We start from the raw sequence: 19,567 nt of genomic DNA, 5'->3' as shown, positions 1-19,567 counted from the left end.
GTAAGCACTGCCCGGGGTCCCTTGAGACCCTTAGGGAACTTTGACAAACCCAGGTCTGAGAAAAGCTTTGATAACATTGGCTTTTGAGGTAGTTTATTCCATAACTCAGAGAGGAAGTCAAGAATCAGGCTTCCTATGGTTGTAACTCCTTGTTTTTGCACTTTTCTGATGTAACTCATGCATTTTTGGTCTATAATAATTTGTAACAAATATTGGAGGGCTGGCTAGTAAAAAGGGATGGGGTGATTATGCATGATTTAGCTATTAGAAGGGTATATAACATGCCTATAGGATCTGTTTAATAAATTTTGCATGTTTTACTTCCACACTTAGACATCATGCCTACAAGGTTAAAATAAGCTTTGAAATTAGATGTCATGCCTATAAAATTAAAATCAATATTTTTATAAAAGTCATGACTATAGGAATTTCGTTGTGATCAAATAAATCCTGCATGTTTCACTTCACATTCAACTAGATACCATGCCTATAGGACCCAAATCAGCCATTAATATTTAGATACCATGCTGGTAGGAATTAAAATCAGTGATAATAGAGATCATGTCTATAGGATCTGAGACCAGTTTAGTAAAAAATCAGTTTGACTCATACTGTTCAAAATCATTTTGAACAACCTATTCCTTTCATTAATGCGGTTTAGAAAGCATGCCTATAGGATCCAAATCGCCTGTTTAAAAATTAACCACTGCTCTATTACCTTTTTAATCAGTAATAGATATCATGCTTATAGGACATTACCAATACACACTTAGGCAAGCCTCAGGTATTAATGATAAAACTGAATCCGCCTTTGTTTAATTAACAACTGCTACAACTAGCAGGCAGGCATGATTGGGGCTTCTTATCTGAGTTATGTAATAAATTGGTCTACTTCAACAATTAAAATGCCGTGCCTTAGTACTTTAAATTCTGACTCTAACTGTGTTTAAGTCATGCTATTTATGTGCATTTTTGCAGAGGTATATATAAGCCTCTTATTTGTTTATATGTTTCCTCTAATATGCAGTTCTACTTGTTTTGTATATCGCCTTAGCCTTTTTACCTTTAAAACCCAAGAGTCAGCCTAAAATCCTCCCTCTTATAGGAATAGTAGTGCTAAATTCCTCCGTGACTAATAGGAATGGGATGGGGAGGCCGAGACCAATCCGCACTTTAATACCTTAACTGGATGGGAAGGGTAGATGTGGATATGATGATCGGTGCGCTAATACCACGTGTATCCCCTCTTCCGATGAGTGTCATACCTGGTATCGCATTGATGTGATCCATATAATAAATAAACCTAGGACCCCCCCTCCTTTTACATTCTCAAGTATTTGTAAAATGTAACTCCTTTTCAAAATTCACCTTTTAACAGTTGTTTTTCAAACTCTTATGTGTTTAAACTTAAATCCCCTACTATTTGAGCCTATATTTGTCTGTTTGCTAATTGTACAAAATTCACAAAACTGTCTGGCCAGGAACCACACTAGTGGATCCTGAGGGGCGCCTAACACCTTCCCCTTAAGATAATTTCAAGCCCTTACCCTATCTATGTTATCAAACAAACTTAGAAATAAACCCTATAGGTGTCCTAATACACCTTAAATCATTAGGTGGCGACCCTTCAAATGCAAACCCAGTTCCCAAAAGGAATGAGTTGTCCTACCCCAAAAATGTCATAAACCCGATTTTCCGATGCAAAGAGGAAAAAAGGGGGCGCAATAGCATGGCGACTCTGCTGGGGATTTTTAGGGTTTTACCATTTTGGATTGTTCTTGTGAATTTGTACCTCTTTATGTGCAATTACTTGTTTAATTACTTTAAGCATTTAATATCCTTTTCAACTGCAAAACTGACATGTCTTCCTGTTTCTTTCCTTTATTGCTGCTTTAAATTATGAAACTGTTGTATTTATCGCTTTTTTAACGTGCAAATATGTGCCAACATGTTTTAATTATTGCATAATCATGTTCAACATCATACTCCACTCGTGCCAAACAAATACTATAGCAACGCTTATAATGAGTGGTTGCGCTCTTCCTATATCATTACCCCCTAAATTCGTAAAGGCGTATTTGCGATAAAACCATTCGATTAGCGGTGTAGTCGACGGTTCCGTGCCTTCCCCCTTGAGTTGTCCGCTCAAGGGTACTAGTCTAAAACCCCATAGAAACCATTACTCTATTCAAATTGTGCATGCATCATGGTCAAACCTAGTCAGGCCAGCTATGTTATCCATATAATGATCCTTTAAGATGGCCTTGACCAAAGTCCACTGGGTTTCCCTAAGCCTAAACGGACATCGTCACGTTCTGTGCATTTATTTGGAGAACTAAATGATGCATGCTAATTGTTGGTATTAAATAGTCAAGTCTGGTGGGGGTAAGGGCCTAACCTTTTCTGTCTTGCAGAAATATGAGGCATGAAGTCCCTAGATTTAGCATGGTCACCATCATCCACATAAGACTGCTAATCTGGTGGAAAGATCATCACTCTAGTGATCAAACTCTCGTCCGAAAATATCTGGGAAATCTACCATCCCTTTTGGAGATCCAACCTAACAACAAGATCATAGAAGCTGCCACACTGTTTTGGGATTATCAAGGGCTGTATTCCACTTTGGGGACATTGAAATGACACCCTTGCTAGAGGATATAGGAGGATTGGCCGGTCTAGTATGGGAAACTCCGGGTCTACTGATGCTTGAGAACCGTAAAGGCAGGGGTTTCCTAAAAATGATAGGTTTGAAGAAGAATCTAGAATTGACATGTCTGAAGGAATTCTACATCCCTTGTGATTATTTGTTAGAAAGGTACGGTCACAGCAAATCCTACCATACCTACCTTGACGAGTTCGCCATCACATCCTTGGGGCACATTCATCGTAGGGTTTTCGTCTTCATGTTTTGTTTCCTGGGTCTGATCATGTTTCCGATGAAGAAAGCAAGAATCCATACTAGGTTGGCTATGGTAACTAAGACCCTAATGGAAGGAATTGGTGGGCAGCCATTCAACATCGTGCCCATGATCATTGAAGACATATATCGAGCCTTGGACAACTATCAACGAGGAGCAAAACACTTTGAAGCCAGAAATTTATTACTTCAACTATGGCTCATGGAACATCTCCAAAGGGGAGAATACCAACAAGTGATTCAGCAAAGGGACTGGGATGATCACATCGCTTTCCATCATCCAAAGCGAATGAATTACATCCCCAATATGTTTGCTCAGTCGGAGGATGCCAAAGGATGGGTTGAGCTATTTGATATTCTGACTGAGGAATGGGTCCAATGGTTGTTCGAGTAGTTTTCAACCGAGGAGTTGATCGCTCGATCTAGAGATGCACCTTTCCTGATACTGATCAGTCTGAGCGGAACATACCCTTACGTCCCTCTCCGAGTTATGAGGCAAGCTGGTAGGAAGCAGGTTATACCAAGGGTCGACAAGATGAGTCATTTTCGGGATGACTTCAAGAATGATGATAGTCCTTACAAGTGCCAAGATCAGTATATGTGGCACTACAAGATCATAATGGGGAGAGATACCATCGAGCCAGACAGGTATCATGCTAGTTGCGCTCCTTTCTACTCTGGTTGGTTGGAAGACAATCATGATGGTCTGGGCCAGCTAGGGTTTGCTCAAGGTCACAGGATTATAGATGAAAGTGCTGAGGCATAGGTCAAATACAACCAACTAAGCAAAAGGATCCGGGAGTACGAAAGCGAACACCGCGAGATACAAGAGTCCAACCAGAAGCTGATTGAGGAATGGAAGGACATGGCTGTCAGTGCCAACAAGCGACTAGGATACTTGGAGCGAGGTATAGTGGAGTTGAGAGAAAGTTTCTCAAAAGGGACGAAGATTGTCAAAATGCGAAAGGGACCGAAGGCGGACACCTAACCAGAGTATACCTGTTGCTGGGACTTCGCGAGTTGGGGAAGCTGTTAGACGGAGCCAAGGATGCTGAATCTGGGGAAGGTCTTTCTGGGACCAAGTAGATAGGAGTTTATCTTTTTGCTTTATAAATGTAATAAGGCCCATGGCCATTAGTGACTTTTATTTCCTGTTTATTTATCAATTTGGGATTCGTCTACTTTTTATCAATAAAATGAGGCATTTAGCATCCTAAGTTCTCCAAATAAATTTGTCGCTAGGCCTACCTCGGGCACAAAGAGGTCCCCAAATTAGGACGCGCTTTACATTCCCGCACTATGTGTTTAAATATTGCAATACTTCCTATATTCTTCAATAATTTGATTACCTTTTGTTTTTATTTTTTGTTTTTATTATTCCCCTCCCCAAAGGTTAGTTCATGCACTCTGGAAACATCATCCTATTCCACGAGATCCAGGGGCCCTCCACCCACTCCTCCTCTTAGTTCTGTCAAAAACAAGAATAAAGGCAAGATGGAAGATTTGAACAACGTCAGAAAGGAGAATCCAACTGAACGGGTAGAGGCCACTAATGGCCATGGTACTTAGGTTTATCTGGAGAATGTATCCCAGCTTGAACAAAAGTTGTTGAAATTCCAAGAAGAGCTAGATCAGGTTCGGAATCTGGCAAGCCTCTCATTTTCCCTCAGCACCCCAAATATCAACTTTCCCAATACTCAAAACCCTACACCTCCTCAAAACATCCCAAAGAAACAGAATCATCCCGCTCCTCACCATCACACTATTCCACCAAAGACCCAATGCAACACCTACCATACACCAAACAATACTCCAGTACTCATCCCAGAACCCCAAAACTCCACAAATGACCATTTTCACACCCCTATCTACGTGTAGACCATGCCGCACTCCACCCAACCTATCTCAAGCACACCCGAGTCTGATGAAAAAGACATGCTCATCAGAAACCTAGCTGAGGAACTTAAGAAATTGACTAGCCGGATTCAGGGCATTAAAGGAAGTAAAGGAATTGAGGGGCTAAACTATGAAGATCTTTGCATATAGCCCGATGTCGAACTACCCAAGGGGTACAAACATCCAAAATTCAAAATGTTTGATGATACAGTGGATATAAGGATCCATTTGAGAACATACTGTGACAAGATGGTTAGAGTAGGGAAAGACAAGAGAATCCGCATGAAGTTGTTCATGAGAAGTTTGAAAGGAGATGTGTTGTCCTGGTACATCAGCCAAGATCCAAAGAAGTGGTCAATCTGGGTAGGCATGACATTCGATTTTATGTACAGGTTTAGGTTTAACACAAAAAATGTGCGGATGTGTTCTATATTCAGAATCTAAAGAAGAAGCCTACAGAAACATTTCGCGGGTATGCTACTCGCTGGAGGTCTGAAGCTGCTAAGGTCAAACCTGCCTTAGAAGAGGAACATATGAACAAATTCTTTGTCCGGACTCAAGACCCGCAGTATTATGAATGATTGATGATGATCGAGAGTCACAAATTCTCCGACATTATCAAACTGGGTGAAAGAATTGAAGAGGGTATCAAAAACGAAATGGTTACAAACTTCAAGGCCTTGCAAACTTCAAATAAGGCCTTGCAGTCTGGTGGTGCATCCAAGAAAAGGGACGTAGGGTCCGTGATGGTTGCACAAAGGAAAAAATCTCCCCTCAAATAACAAACTTACCCAACACCTCCACTCATATATCAGCCAACTCCAAACTACCAAGCACCCTCACCACCAACTTATCAATCACCTCTACCTCTCACATATCAACCTACTTCAACCAGATACTTCGAACCCGCTCATGTCTACCAAACCTACAATGCTCCACCATCCCACTATCAATCACCTCCTACACGCCAAAACTTCCCTAGACCTCGACCTAATTTTGATCGCAGTCCTCCAAAACAATATACAGCCATTGCCAAACCCATTGACCAATTGTACGAGAGATTCAAAGCTGCTAGTTATGTCACCTCCATCTCTGCTGCAACCCCTGAGAACCCTTCTGAGTGGGTTACCCAAACAAATCCTGTGCATACCACTCCGGCATGAAATGGCACACCATCGATGAATGTCGTTCCCTGAAAGACAAGATCCAGTCTTTAATTGATAACAAGATTATTATGGCAAAGGAACCTGCTCCAAATGTCCACAACAACCCTATGCCAGACCATAAGGGTAGAGGTATCCACATGATTGAAATAGAGGATGATTAGGATCTCGATGGATCTATCGGGTTGATCATAGAATGTGATGACCCAAAGAAGCTAACAGTCACTCTCAATCCAATCATAGTCTAGATACAACCGTCTGAGGATGCTGAGGTAGACTTGTCTGTACCACTTGAATTTGAATTAACTTCATCCGCAAAGACACCAACACTAATTGAGGTTGAATTCGTGTCTCCGTAAAATGCACCCACAATATTTGAGGTTACAGTTTTACTACCCGAGGCATATGCTCCATTCGGAGTGAGGTTAGCCGTGCCAATCCCAGTAGCAATGCCAACCATGACACCATTCCATACAAAGGTTGTATCTTGGGATTATACAGCCGAGGCGAGGAGGAAAGGCAAGGTCAGGTTCGAAGAGACCGTTGCAGCACAGGGTATGACAAGAACTGGTAGAGTCTATACCCCTGAACATCTAGCTGAGTTAAGAAAGCAGGCCTCTAATAGGCCGCCCAATTGAGATGGGTCCAGACGATCTTTGGAGGAAAATACAGGCCAAAGAATACTCGGCCATTGACCAGTTGAACAAAACACCAGCGCAAATATCCATTCTTGCTTTGCTACAAAATTCTGAGGCACACAAGAATGCTCTGCTAAAGGTGCTGAGTGAAGCATATGTACCAAGCAACATCACTGGTGGGGAAATGGCTAACATGGTAGGACAAGTGTTGGAGAGCCATAAGATCACCTTTCATGAGGACGAGCTGCCACCTGAAGGGTTGGGGAACAACAAGGCGTTGCACATCACTGTGCAATGCAAAGACTATTTTATCACCAGAATCCTGATCGATGGAGGTTCTAGTCTCAACATTTGTCCACTGGTAATACTCAAGAAGTTGGGTAAGGGACTACACGAGATATAAGATGGAGCTATCAATGTGAAAGCCTTCGATGGTTCCTAGAGATCCACCATTTGTGAGATTGTCCTATGCTTGCAAATGGGACCAACATGGTTCGATGTTAATTTCCAGGTGATAGACGTGCCAGCATCTTACAATCTGCTATTGGGGCGGCCATGGATTGATGTTGCTGGGGCCGTAGCGTCAGCATTGCATCAGGCAGTAAAATTCGAATGGAAACACTAGGAGGTGATCATTCACGGCGACAGTAGCAACCCTATATACAGTCTCCAGACCATTCCGGCAATCGAAGGAAGAAGAAAGCTAAGTGGAGAGACTTACCACCACATTGAACGGGAAAATGTTGTTGACAAAGATAAATGGTGGGATAACAAAATCGAGAGTATACTGAATTGGAGTGGGTACGAACCTGGCAAGGGTCTCGGCAAGAACCTCCAAGAAATCACCAAGCCCATACAACTCAAGAAGCATGGCACTACCTTCGGTTTGGGATATGACTACACTTGGGAAGAATTCAACAACTGGTCGCCACCATGGCGCAGTCCTTACTATCCACTAGAGCAGCCAATACTGGATCTAGAGAAGATTTTCCAACAGGCTGACATTGTTTATGGGTCAGACGAATAAGAAGCACTTTCAGCGGTGAAGAGCTTATTCCTAGAAGACAATGACATGGACTATTGTGTTGTTCTCAAGGAGGAGGGGGAGGAAGGCCCTTCCATACAAGCTATGAGCAGAGAGGCACGCCTCAATAATTGGACCATTAGGACAACCAGAACCTAACGAGCCTCGGGGTGGCAAGGCTAAAACAAGCATCATTCTCTGTTTTATTTATTAAATGATTTTCTTTTCGCATTTTTCAATTCCCGCAATAAAACCTTCAATGTTCAAAACAATTATGCAATTTATCAAAGCATTTTGATTTTTTCTCATAAATCAACACTCATTATCATTTTCTCCCATTACTTTACTTATACAACATTACTATTACTTATCTTGATGAACCAATAACTGTGACATGTAATGAGACAACGCAACAAATGGACAATGATTCAGAGGAAGATGACATACCAGATGAGATTGTCAAAGAAATTGAGAACTTTAAGAATAGACCTAAGTCCAACCTGGATGAGACCGAAATTGTTAACTTGGGAGATGTAGAAAATGTCAAGGAAACACGAATCAACGTTCACCTATCGCCATTAGAAAAGGAAGAATACACAGAATTTCTAAAGGAATACAAGGACATATTCGTCAGGTCGTATGATGACATGACTGTTCTGAGTACGTCTATTATGTCTCACAAACTTCCAACCGATCCAACGTGTCCACCGGTAAAGCAAAAGCTCAAAAAGTTCATACCTGATACGAGTCCGAAAATCAAGAAAGAAGTCACCAAGCAGGTCAAAGCTAAGGTTCTCAGGGTAGTAGAGTACCCGACATGGTTAGCCAATATAGTACCAGTGCCAAAGAAGGATGGGAAGGTCAGAGTTTGTGTCGACTACCGGGATCTCAACTGGGCGAGTCCAAAAGACGACTTCCCTTTGCCAAATATACACATCCTGATTGACAATTGCACCAAGCATGAGTTACAGTCATTTGTGGATTACTTCGCTGGTTATCATCAGATCTAGATGGATGTTGTAGAAATGGACGGAGAAGAAGTTTGGCCAAAGTCGATCAATTCAGATGCAGTCAAGCATTACTGTGTGTAATCATTATGCTTCCTTATATGATGTAAATTGAACTACACCTGACCTGTTTCCTGTTTAAGAGGGGATACATAGGCAACCCTATGGGTTCGGTCACAATTCAATAAAATTTTCATTTCCCACCACAATTAGAAGTTGGGGCAGAATTTTAAGGAGGACCCTCAAAATTCTGAAGTAATTTCAGCCGATCACCACATGAGCAACAGTCAGAAACATAAACCTGTTAAACTAAGGTAGAATTTTGAGAAGGACCCTCAAAATTCCATAGCTGGAGAGGTTACAATGTCCCAAGCTACGTCGCAGTCATCGGTTCATCTAAAAAATTATATTTATACACTTATGTCATATTTTTACAAAAGCATGCATGTTTATTATTGAAATTGTTTTGTTTAGCAGTCGTCGGTTCATCTAAACTCACGATTTTTCTTTGGATGCAGGTACTAGAATCGCAAAATCATTAAACATACTATATGCCTATGAGTACGACTCTCCGAACCATTGCACTTGCCAACATTTGCTATCAGTACACAAGTAATTCTCCGTAGTCACAATGCTCCCAATAATCATAATGCCACAATCTGCTATCAGCTAAGAAAACTCTATTGTCATTCGTTATTTTATTATTTCTTGCATAAAGCTATCATTCTACCTTCTGTGACTAAACGTTGTCTCCATCTACATTCTTGCATAAGGCTACCTTTTTGTCTTCCAATACTAAGCGTTGTCTCCATCTGCATTTGCATTGCATAAGGCTACTATTCTACCTTCCAATTTGCATAAGGCTATCATTCTGCCTTCTGAGACTAAACGCTGTCTCCATCTACATTTGCATTGCATAAGGCTACCATTCTGCCTTTCGAGGTTAAGCTCTACCTCTCTCTGGATTTGCATTTTTGCATAAGGCTACCATTCTGCCTTCCAAAGCTAGGTTCTACCTCTTTCTGTATTTGCATTTTTGCATAAGGCTACCGTCCTGCCTTCCAAGACTAAACGATGTCTCCATCTGCATTCTTACATAAGGTTAACATTCTGTCTTCCGAGGTTAAGCTCTACCTCTCTCCGCATTCTTCATCTTTGCATAAGGCTATCATTATACCTTCTGAGGCTAAGCTCTGCCTCCAATTTTCTTCGAAACTAAGCACTATCTCAAGCATCGTCTATTTCATTTCTCTTACGGGCTAAGCTTTGTCCTTCAATTCGCAAGACTAAGCTCTGTCTTGTCCGCATCATGCTACTGCATCTCATGGGCTGAAAGATTGCCTCATACTGCATCTCATGGGCTAAAAGATCGCCAAATTATCCAAAGGCGTAATCGTTCAGAGGCATCATCTTCATAGCCTAAGAACACCATGTCATGGCCTGAGGACCCCTTTTAATCTGTTGCATATCATTATTCAAAGGCACCATGGTTCGGAGGCACCATCCTCATAGCCCGAGAGCATCATTTCATGGCCGGCGAGTCCTTTATTGTACGCTTCATGGCCCAGGGAATCATGGTCTAAGGACATCATCCTCATCGTCCGAAGACAACATTCATGGTCCGACGTGAATTTGCATCATGTTTAAATTTATGCGCGATATACGCTTGTATTGTTTCTAATTGCAGGTAAACCGGCGAGCAACGGACATCCCGGCAGAAGCGGTCCCACTCCAGTTCCCGCAGCCATATAAAACCTTAACCATTCCCACAAGCCGTCCACTCACCCCATCCTGGATATTGCGTCCGTTCTTGAAAAGTCTCCATCGGCATACTCCACCGACGGATCCTGAACTACATATGACCTGATTCTTGTAAAACCAGGGGTATGTAGGTAGATCAAAATCCATGGTGCGTCCTAAATCTCTTCAAACTGTTTCGCTTGGTCAAAATTGGCCATCATATCTTTACCCGACAACTCTTTCATCCTTCCCGGGTAAAGAGGGCAACTGTTGATATCCAATTTTTCCCTATATATTTTCAATATGCAAAATAACTTCAAATTTAATATATATGCATATTTAAGCATATCCAAGTGTTTTATTATTTTTTCATAATTTTTAAAGGTTTTTAAATCAATTTATTTCCCTCTTTTATCCATAAAAAACCAATAATTGTGACCAAAATTATTATTTTTGTAATTCATTTGTTGGACTTTTATATTTATACTACGATATAGCTAAGGTAATTTTTGCATATTTTTTATAAAATTATTTACTATTTTTAAGCTAAATTGCATATAATTGCAATATTGGCCCTTTTAAGATTCAATTATGTTTTATATTCATAAAATTAAGCCTGTATTTTTAAATTGTTAATTATATGTTACAAATCATTTTAGTACTCTCAATTTATTTTCAGGAATTAATTTACTATTTTTTATAATTTTAAAAGGGAAAAATTGTCTATTTAAATAATAGCCCAGTTACATTTCAATTTTAGCCTAAATATGACCCCAAATTAAACCCAATTTCCTCGGCCCAATTCCCATTAAAACCCGATCCCTAACCTAATTAAACAACCCAACCCGGATTCCTCACCTACCCTTTTGAATCCAGGCTGTTGATCACTCAAATCAACGGCCACCATTCACCCTTCCATAATTAAACCCAAAAAGCCCCTTACCCTACCTCATTCTTCACCAAACTCCGTCCTTGAATCCCTCTTCTCTCAACTCTCTCTACAATCCCTCATGAACCCTAGCCGTCGCCATCTAATCCCACCCGAATCCACCTCAACCCCTGCCTAATCCATGGCCTCTCATGGACATTTGAGATGTGTATTAGCCTTCTGCGGCTCCTGCGTGTTTGTTTATATGGTTTCATGGCCAGACCTCGAGGGAATCTGGTCCATTCCTTGCTCTATTTCTGTCCATGGCCTTTCTCTGGCCATCCATGACCTTTCTCCGGCCATTCATGGCCTTTCAAGGCAGATCCTTGACTTTTAGATCGGTAACTTTCAAGGTCTTTCTCTCCTTTTCTGCGTTTTCCAAAACCTTAATCTATAAGATCTTTCATTTTTCTTCAGATCTATTTTAGATCTGTGCTTACTATGTATTTCTTAAGTGTTTTCTCGAAGGTTCTTCAACTTTTCTTTCAAAATGACTCTTCATTTTTTCCGATTAGGGTTTCTCTTAACCTCTCTTTTAAAGATCTCTTCTCTGATTTTGGTGTTGTTTCATGATTTTGCTATGTTACCTGTTTATGCTTTCCTTCTACTTGAGTCAGCATGTTTAAAACCCTAGTTCTTTTTAGTCTTATCCGAGTTCTGAAATTATTTGCTTAAATGTGTGCTTATCTTAAGTTCTTCGTTTATGACTCTCTTTTCCTTGTTCGACTTGTTTGATTTGAGTTCTTTTCATCTATTAAACTCGACTACTGTTGAAGCCCTAAATTTCTTAGAAGTTTTTGCTCACTTACTTATTTCCGATTTCTCTTACCTGATACTATGTTCTTCTTCACTGTTGATTCTATGTGACTACTTGACCTACTTGACTACTGTGCTTTGAATACTTTTTCTTACTACTGAATCCTAGCTTATTTTTGCCACTACTGTATGTTTGTATTATCTCTTTTGCCAATGTTTTTGGCCTCGCATGTCTGATGCTTCTGTTCACTCTATTTATGTACTGAAATGCAGAACCATGTTTCTCCTTTGATTGATCTTGATCTTGTGACTGATTGCAAAGGCTTTTCTTTTATGAACCCTAATTTCACTCACCTGTTTAAAATTAATTGATTCCTTTCCCTTTACTGTGATGTTTTACCTTGCTGAATCCTTTCCCAAAATAAGCCTATTTTATACTTAGACTTGATTATTTACTTCATAATTTTACTACTCCCTTATATGGCAATAATCAATCTTTTCCCAAAACTGATTTCTTAATTAAAGGGAACCACTTATGTTAATTGATTCTGATTGGGATTGCTTCCATATTTCTGTTAAGACTTTACTTCTTACCTTACTTTTCACTCGTTTTCAAAAATTATAAATACCCTGCACCCTCTCTTCTTTCAAAGACACGAACAATTGAGTTCAAGAACACACACTTACACTCAAAACTTTCTCTCTTTTCTTTACTGCTGCTTATGCTACTGCTTTGTTTAGCCAGCTGAAAGCCCAAGGCTAGACTGTGGAATCTTGCTTATTTCTTTCTTTCTGCACTCTGTTTCTCTACTGGTATGTCCATGCTAATTTTGAAGCATCAACAACAACATGTTTCTTTAGCTATCTCAGTTCCTTTCACTCTTGCCTACTTCTGCTTATGTTTATGCAATCAAGTTACATTACTAGCATGTTGTAATATGCTCCATCCCCTTTTAAATTAATGTTTCCCTTATATATGTACTCTGTCAGTCACTTGTTATGTGATTTGCTGACTTAGGAATCCCAAACCCCCATATCCCCTCTATGTGTTTGTGTTCTCTGGCTAGTTTGTGGGCATGCCCTGGCCCTTCCACACTGCACTCATCTTTGTCTGGTTATGCAACTTGGGTGTAAGCACTACCCGGGGTCCCTTGAGACCCTTAGGGAACTTTGACACAACCAGATCTAAGAAAGGCTTTGAGAACATTGGTTTTTGAGGTAGTTTATTCCATAACTCAGAGAGGAAGTCAAGAATCAGGCTTCCTATGGTTGTAACTCCTTGTTTTCGCACTTTTCTGATGTAACTCATTCATTTTTGGTCTGTAATAATTTGTAACAAATATTGAGGGGCTGGCTAGTGAAAAGGGATGGGGTGATTATACATGTTTTAGCTATTAGAAGGATAGATGACATGCCTATAGGATCTGTTTAATAAATTCTGCATGTTTTACTTCCACACTTAGACATCATGCATATAAGGTTAAAATCAGCTTTGAAATTAGATGTATTGCCTATAAGATTAAAATCAATATTTTTATAAAAGTCATGCCTATAGGAATTTCGCTGTGATCAAATCCTGCTTGTTTCACTTCACGTTCAACTAGATATCATGCCTATAGGACCCAAATCAGCATTTAATATTTAGATACCATGCTGGTAGGAATTAAAATCAGCGATAATCGAGATCATGTCTATAGGATCTGAGACCAGTTTAGTAAAAAATCAGTTTGACTTGTACTGTTCAGAATCAGTTTGAACAACCTATTCCTTTCATTAATGCGGTTTAGAAAGGATGCCTATAGGGTCCAAATCGTCTGTTTAAAAATTAACCACTGCTCTGCTGCCTTCTTAATCAGTAATATATATCATGCTTATAGGAAATCACCAATACACACTTAGGCAAGCCTCAGGTATTGATGATTAAACTGAATCCGCCTTTGTTTAATTAACAACTGCTACAACTAGCAGGCAGGCATGATTGGGGCTTCTTATCTGAGTTATGTAATAAATTTGTCTGCTTCAACAAAAACACCCTGTCTTAGTACTTTAAATTTAGACCCTAACTGTTTTTAAGTCATGCTATTTATGTGCATTGTCTGCGGAGGTATATATGAGCCTCTTATTTATTTATATGTTTTCCCTAATATGCAGTTCTACGTGTTTTGTATGTCGCCTTAGACTTTTTACCTTTAAAACTCAAGAGTCAGCCTAAAATCCTCCCTCTTATAGGAATAGTAGTCCTAAATTCCTCCGGGACTGATAGGAATGGGACGGGTAACAGCATGCAATAGGGGTCGAGACCAACCTTCGCTTTATTTACCTTCACGGGGTGGGAAAGGATAGATATGAATATGATGACCGGTGCACTAATACCACATGTAGCCCCTCTTTGAGGAGATTCATACCAGGTATTGCATTGATGTGATCCGTATTATAAATAAACCTAGGACACTCCCCCTTTACTTTTTACATTCTCAAGTATTTGTAAAATGTAACTCCTTTTCAAAATTTGCCTTGTTACAGTTGTTTTTCAAACTCTTATGTGTTTAAACTTAAATCCCCTACTATTTGAGCCTATATTTGTCTGTTTGCTAATTGTACAAAATTCACAAAACTGTCTGGCCGGGAACCACACTAGTGGATCCTGAGAGGTGCCTAACACCTTCACCTTAGGATAATTTCAAGCCATTACCTATCTCTGGTCATCAAACAAACTTCAAAATGAACCCTATAGGTGTCCTAATGCACCTTAAATCATTAGGTGGCGACTCTTCAAATGCAAATCCAGTTCCCAAAAGGAATGAGTTGTCCTACCTCAAAAATGTCATAACCCCGATTTCCGATGCGAAGAGGGAAAAAGGAGGCGCGACAAATACAGCTAAGATAATTTTTGGCCCATACAATTAACATCGGAATAAATTGGAACCGTACATGTAAATTTCATTAATTAATCTTTGTGGTTGTTCTTTAATGTAAATTTAAATCTAGCTTAATGAATATTGGTACGTACGTCGGAAGAAAGAAATTAAAACATGGAAATCAACTGTAACAACAGGATGTGCAAATATACTACAGGTGGTGCACTATTTTTATATTTTTTGTTCTTGATTGAAAATAATACATGTTGTTTGCAACAAATTTATGCAGAGAAAAACAAAATTGCAATCACAAACAACTATAAAGAAAAAAAGAATTTTATTTATAAACATTATAGGTTACAACTCTGTTTATCCCTTGATTCTTCCCTCCGATTTATTCTATGTGATTCGAGGGTCTTAGCAGCATATTTCTCGAAAGTAGAATGATATGCATCTCCTTGATGTATTTGATGATCAAGAAGAATATAGCAGCACTCCGTTTGGATCTTGACTGTTGCTAGAAATTTCAGCAAGACATATTTGGCATGTCTTTGATCTATTAATGAATATTCCAAGAATTTTATGGAATTTTAGAGATCGTATATTTGATCTCGTGCATGTTTTGAGAGTTTATGGAACTGTTGAGACCGTCTTTGAAGAACATATGTAGCCTTATTTGTAGGCATGAATTAGGGTTTGGATGGAGTAGCCACCAAGTACCCTAATAGACTCCTAATAATTCAAGAATCGTCTTGAATTTAGGATTTATCTTAATCTGTTAAAATTTTAGTGTCTACAACTGCCCCCTACTTCAAGGTTTGTCGAGGTGTAGGCTTGCTGAAACTTGAAGACAAGATTTGAAGTACCGACCATCACAACAGATAATCTTGAAACTTGTAATTTTCGATGTTGATACCCAATTTTTTCCTATATATATTTTTTTAATACATAAATATAGTTTCAAAATAACATATATGCATATATAAGCATGTGATAACTAGGGATTTTGACGCATTTTATACTCCTTCTTGCTTATGCTTTGATTATAAATTCACACAAAATAGTCCAAAAAGGCTCATAAGTTGTGCATGATTGAAGGTTTGATCAACAAAGTGACAAGATGTTAAAGATCAACTCGAAAGGAGTGAAACTTGCACAAGTACCAAAGACAAGACAAACTCAGGAAAAATAGGCCTAGTACAGCCACACTACACTTTGGGCGGTCCCCACTAGGGAAATTCAGAGAGCTGGTATTTCAGGCATTAAGGCAGTGCGGTCGTAGAAGGTTTTGTGAGGTCCGCACTAAAGGCAATGCGGCCGCACTACCATTCTGTGTGGTCTACAGAGCTAAGGTTCAGAGAGGGTGAAGTTGGAGCTTTCAAGCCTGGGCGGTCCGCGGTCCAGTTTGTGCGGACCGCACTAGAAGCCTCTGGGGCCGCAGTCCATTCTGTGCGGTCAGCAGAGCTTGAGTTCAGAGAGTCAAGTTTTCAAGTTCAAGAGCCTAGTGCAGCCGCACACCATTTTGTGCGGTCCGCACTAACCCCACAGGGGCATTTTTGTCCAAATTTTTCAGTTTAATATAAATAGATCCTTTTTCCATTTTTAGGGGATCAGACATTTTAGAATAGTTATTGCACTCGTGGGAACAAATCTTGTAGCCATTTTGGGCATTTATACTTACTTTTTATCATTGAATCTTTGTATTTAGCTTAGCAATTAATTAATATGTGTTTATCTTCATCTATTTCTCTATTTTTCTCTTCAAGTATGAGTAGCTAGACCCATTAGCTAGGTTTGTGGCTCAACCCTAGTGTGGGAAATTGATGGGTGTTTCACTTTAGGGCTAGATTGACTATAGGTGTTTGTTATTTGGGTCAATTTCATGGTTTATTTACTGAATTAGTGGTTGCAAACACTAGTTTGTGCTAAGTTGACTTAGGCTCTTCTTTAGAAAGAGGGCCTAAGTCTCCGAAATTGATCCAACAAGGAATTGGGATGGACTCAAGAGAATTGATAGTCTCAATTAAAGGGTTAAACCTCGAGAGAGTAATACCTGACTTGAACCCTAAGTTGCTTGAGCAAATTTGCATACCTATTGGTCTTGAGAAAGTCAATTAGGCAAAATCACTTGAACCATCGAGAGGTGTATAGTGGGTAAAGTAGTGCAACGGTTATATCATACTCCCCAATAATATCAATAGAGCCTTAGTTTCAAGTACCCGTCAATTGACCACTTAGGTGGATGCCACTACCCTAGAGCTTTTAGAATATTTGAACAACCCATAGCATTTAACTCTTAGCTTAATTTGCAGTTTGTAGTTTGTTAAAAGTAGAATTATAAAAGAAAACCGTAAAAATTATGAGAAGTGCAATTTGGAACGCTACGCAATCCTAGGCTAAATAGATACTCAATTCCAATTCTAGCTCTCTGTGGATATCGATCCCGACCCAAAATTGGGTAAAAGCTGCTCTGACCCTCTCTCGCTACATAATTAGTAGTGCGGAGTAGGTCGCGATCACTTTTTGGCGCCGTTGCCAGGGAGCTAACGGTTTTGGCTATCTATTCAGTTAGTGTTGTGTATTGTTCTTCTTTCCTTCTTTGTTACTTACTTGTTTGTGTTGCGACTCAGGTACCAATATGGCATTGAACAACACTAATGACCCTCTTGGAAACGTGATTGCGGGGGAGGAGGTAGATGATGTTGAACAAGATGAGGTGCCTCTTGTACCTCAAGGACAATGTAGAGGCCGAAATGCCAATGCTAATCCAAATGGCAATATTCCAGACCCTCCTTCTCCACCTCCAAGAGTGGCTCCCAGAGTATTACCGAACCAAGGCTATGCAAGTGCTATTGTCCCACCCCGAATCTGTGAGGGCAATTTTCAGATAACCAATATGATGTTGACCTTACTTGAGCAGCGTGGATACTTCACGGGCGCTGCGGATCAAAATGACTACAAACATCTCAAGGGGTTCGTGGATACATGCTGGGGGAGCAAGCAAACGAATGTGTCCGAAGATGTGCTTAGATTGAGACTTTTCCCATTTTCACTTTGGGGGAAGGCATTAGATTGGCTCGAGAGACTCCCCAACCATTCCATCACAACTTGGGATGAGTTGGCAGATAAATTCATTTCTAAATTCTTTTCACCCAGGCATATGGCGGCACTTCGAGATGAGATATTGGCTTTCAAGCAAGAGACCACGGAACCTTTGCATGAGATTTGGGAGCGGTGTAGAACGATGGTGAAGGAGTGATATGACCGAAGCTATGATCCAACAAACCTTCTACTAGGGCATCAATACAACAAATCAATGCATAGTGAACCAACTTTTCGGGGGCAACTTTGTGAAGCTATCATATGATGAGGCATGTGATGTACTTGATGAGATGGCTGACACTTCTTCTGCATGGCAAAGTAGAGCCAATGTGCCTCAAGGTGACCCCACGGTTATTCATTTGCATAAGAAATTACATGACCATGGACAAGCTATAGCGGAGTTGACGACTACCATGAACCAATTGGCTAAGGATCAGTTGCAACAAGTCCAGAATCCTTGCCAGGTGAATGCCATGGAGGGTGTCAATATGCTTGTTACCAAGAGAAGACAAAAAAGGCAATAAAATCAAGGGAATTCTGAGCAATTTGTTGATGACTATAATGGGTGTCAAAATTATGGTTATGATGACCAAAGTGAAGAGGTTCAATATGTAAACAACTATCAAGGTCAACGAGGCAACTCTTCAAACTAACAACAATGGATACCTCAAGGAAATTGGGGCAATCAACAGTAAAATAGTGGTAATTGGGGGAACAATAATCAAAACGACAATTGGGGGAATCAGAACAACAATCAAGGCAACCAAGGGAATTGGAATGGTAATAATAACAATGGGGGCAATAATAACAATCAAGGTAGATGGAATAATGGGAACCAAGGAAACCGGGGGCAAGGATTTCAAAGGCCCCCAATGTACGAACAACCAAACAATCCACCCCCTTTCCTCTCTCAAGGTCCTAGTTCTTCTAGCAATGATTTAGGTAGAATTGAAATGATGTTCGAACAAATGATGAAGAAGAATGTGGATTCTGATGCACAATTGGCATCCCACAATACCTCTATCCGAAACTTGGAGGTGCAATTGGGACAAATCTCTCAGTCTTTGAATACCCGCCTGAAGGGTGCTCTACCAAGTGATACGGTAGTAAACCCGAAGAGTGGAAACAATCATGTGATGGCGGTTACAACAAGAAGTGGGAGAGGTGGTGATGTGAATGCCTCTAAGCAAAAGCAAGTTTTGGATGATGATGTTGAGTTGCACGAAGAGGAAATCCCTTTGGTAGTTGAAGATGTGGTTGATAAAAATGTGAACAATGAAGTGAGGATTGATGTTAACGATGTCGAGGTGGAAACTCAAAATGATGTGAACCCGTCTAGGAAACACATAATTGACATGCCGGAGTTAGTTGTGCCAAAAGCCAAGGTTCCTTTGCCTAGGCCACCTCCACCTTATCCTCAAAGGCTTGCGAAGCAGAAAAATGATAATCAGTTTAAAAAGTTCATTGACATGATGAAGATCCTGTCCATTAATGCGCCTTTGGTGGAGGCTCTTGAACAAATCCCGGGCTATGCAAAA

The sequence above is a fragment of the Nicotiana tabacum genome, chromosome 7, assembly GCF_000715075.1.
Source record: "Nicotiana tabacum cultivar K326 chromosome 7, ASM71507v2, whole genome shotgun sequence".
Taxonomy (NCBI): Eukaryota; Viridiplantae; Streptophyta; class Magnoliopsida; order Solanales; family Solanaceae; genus Nicotiana; species Nicotiana tabacum.
The sequence above is the reverse complement of the archived record's forward strand: the minus strand, read 5'-3'. Positions refer to the sequence as shown.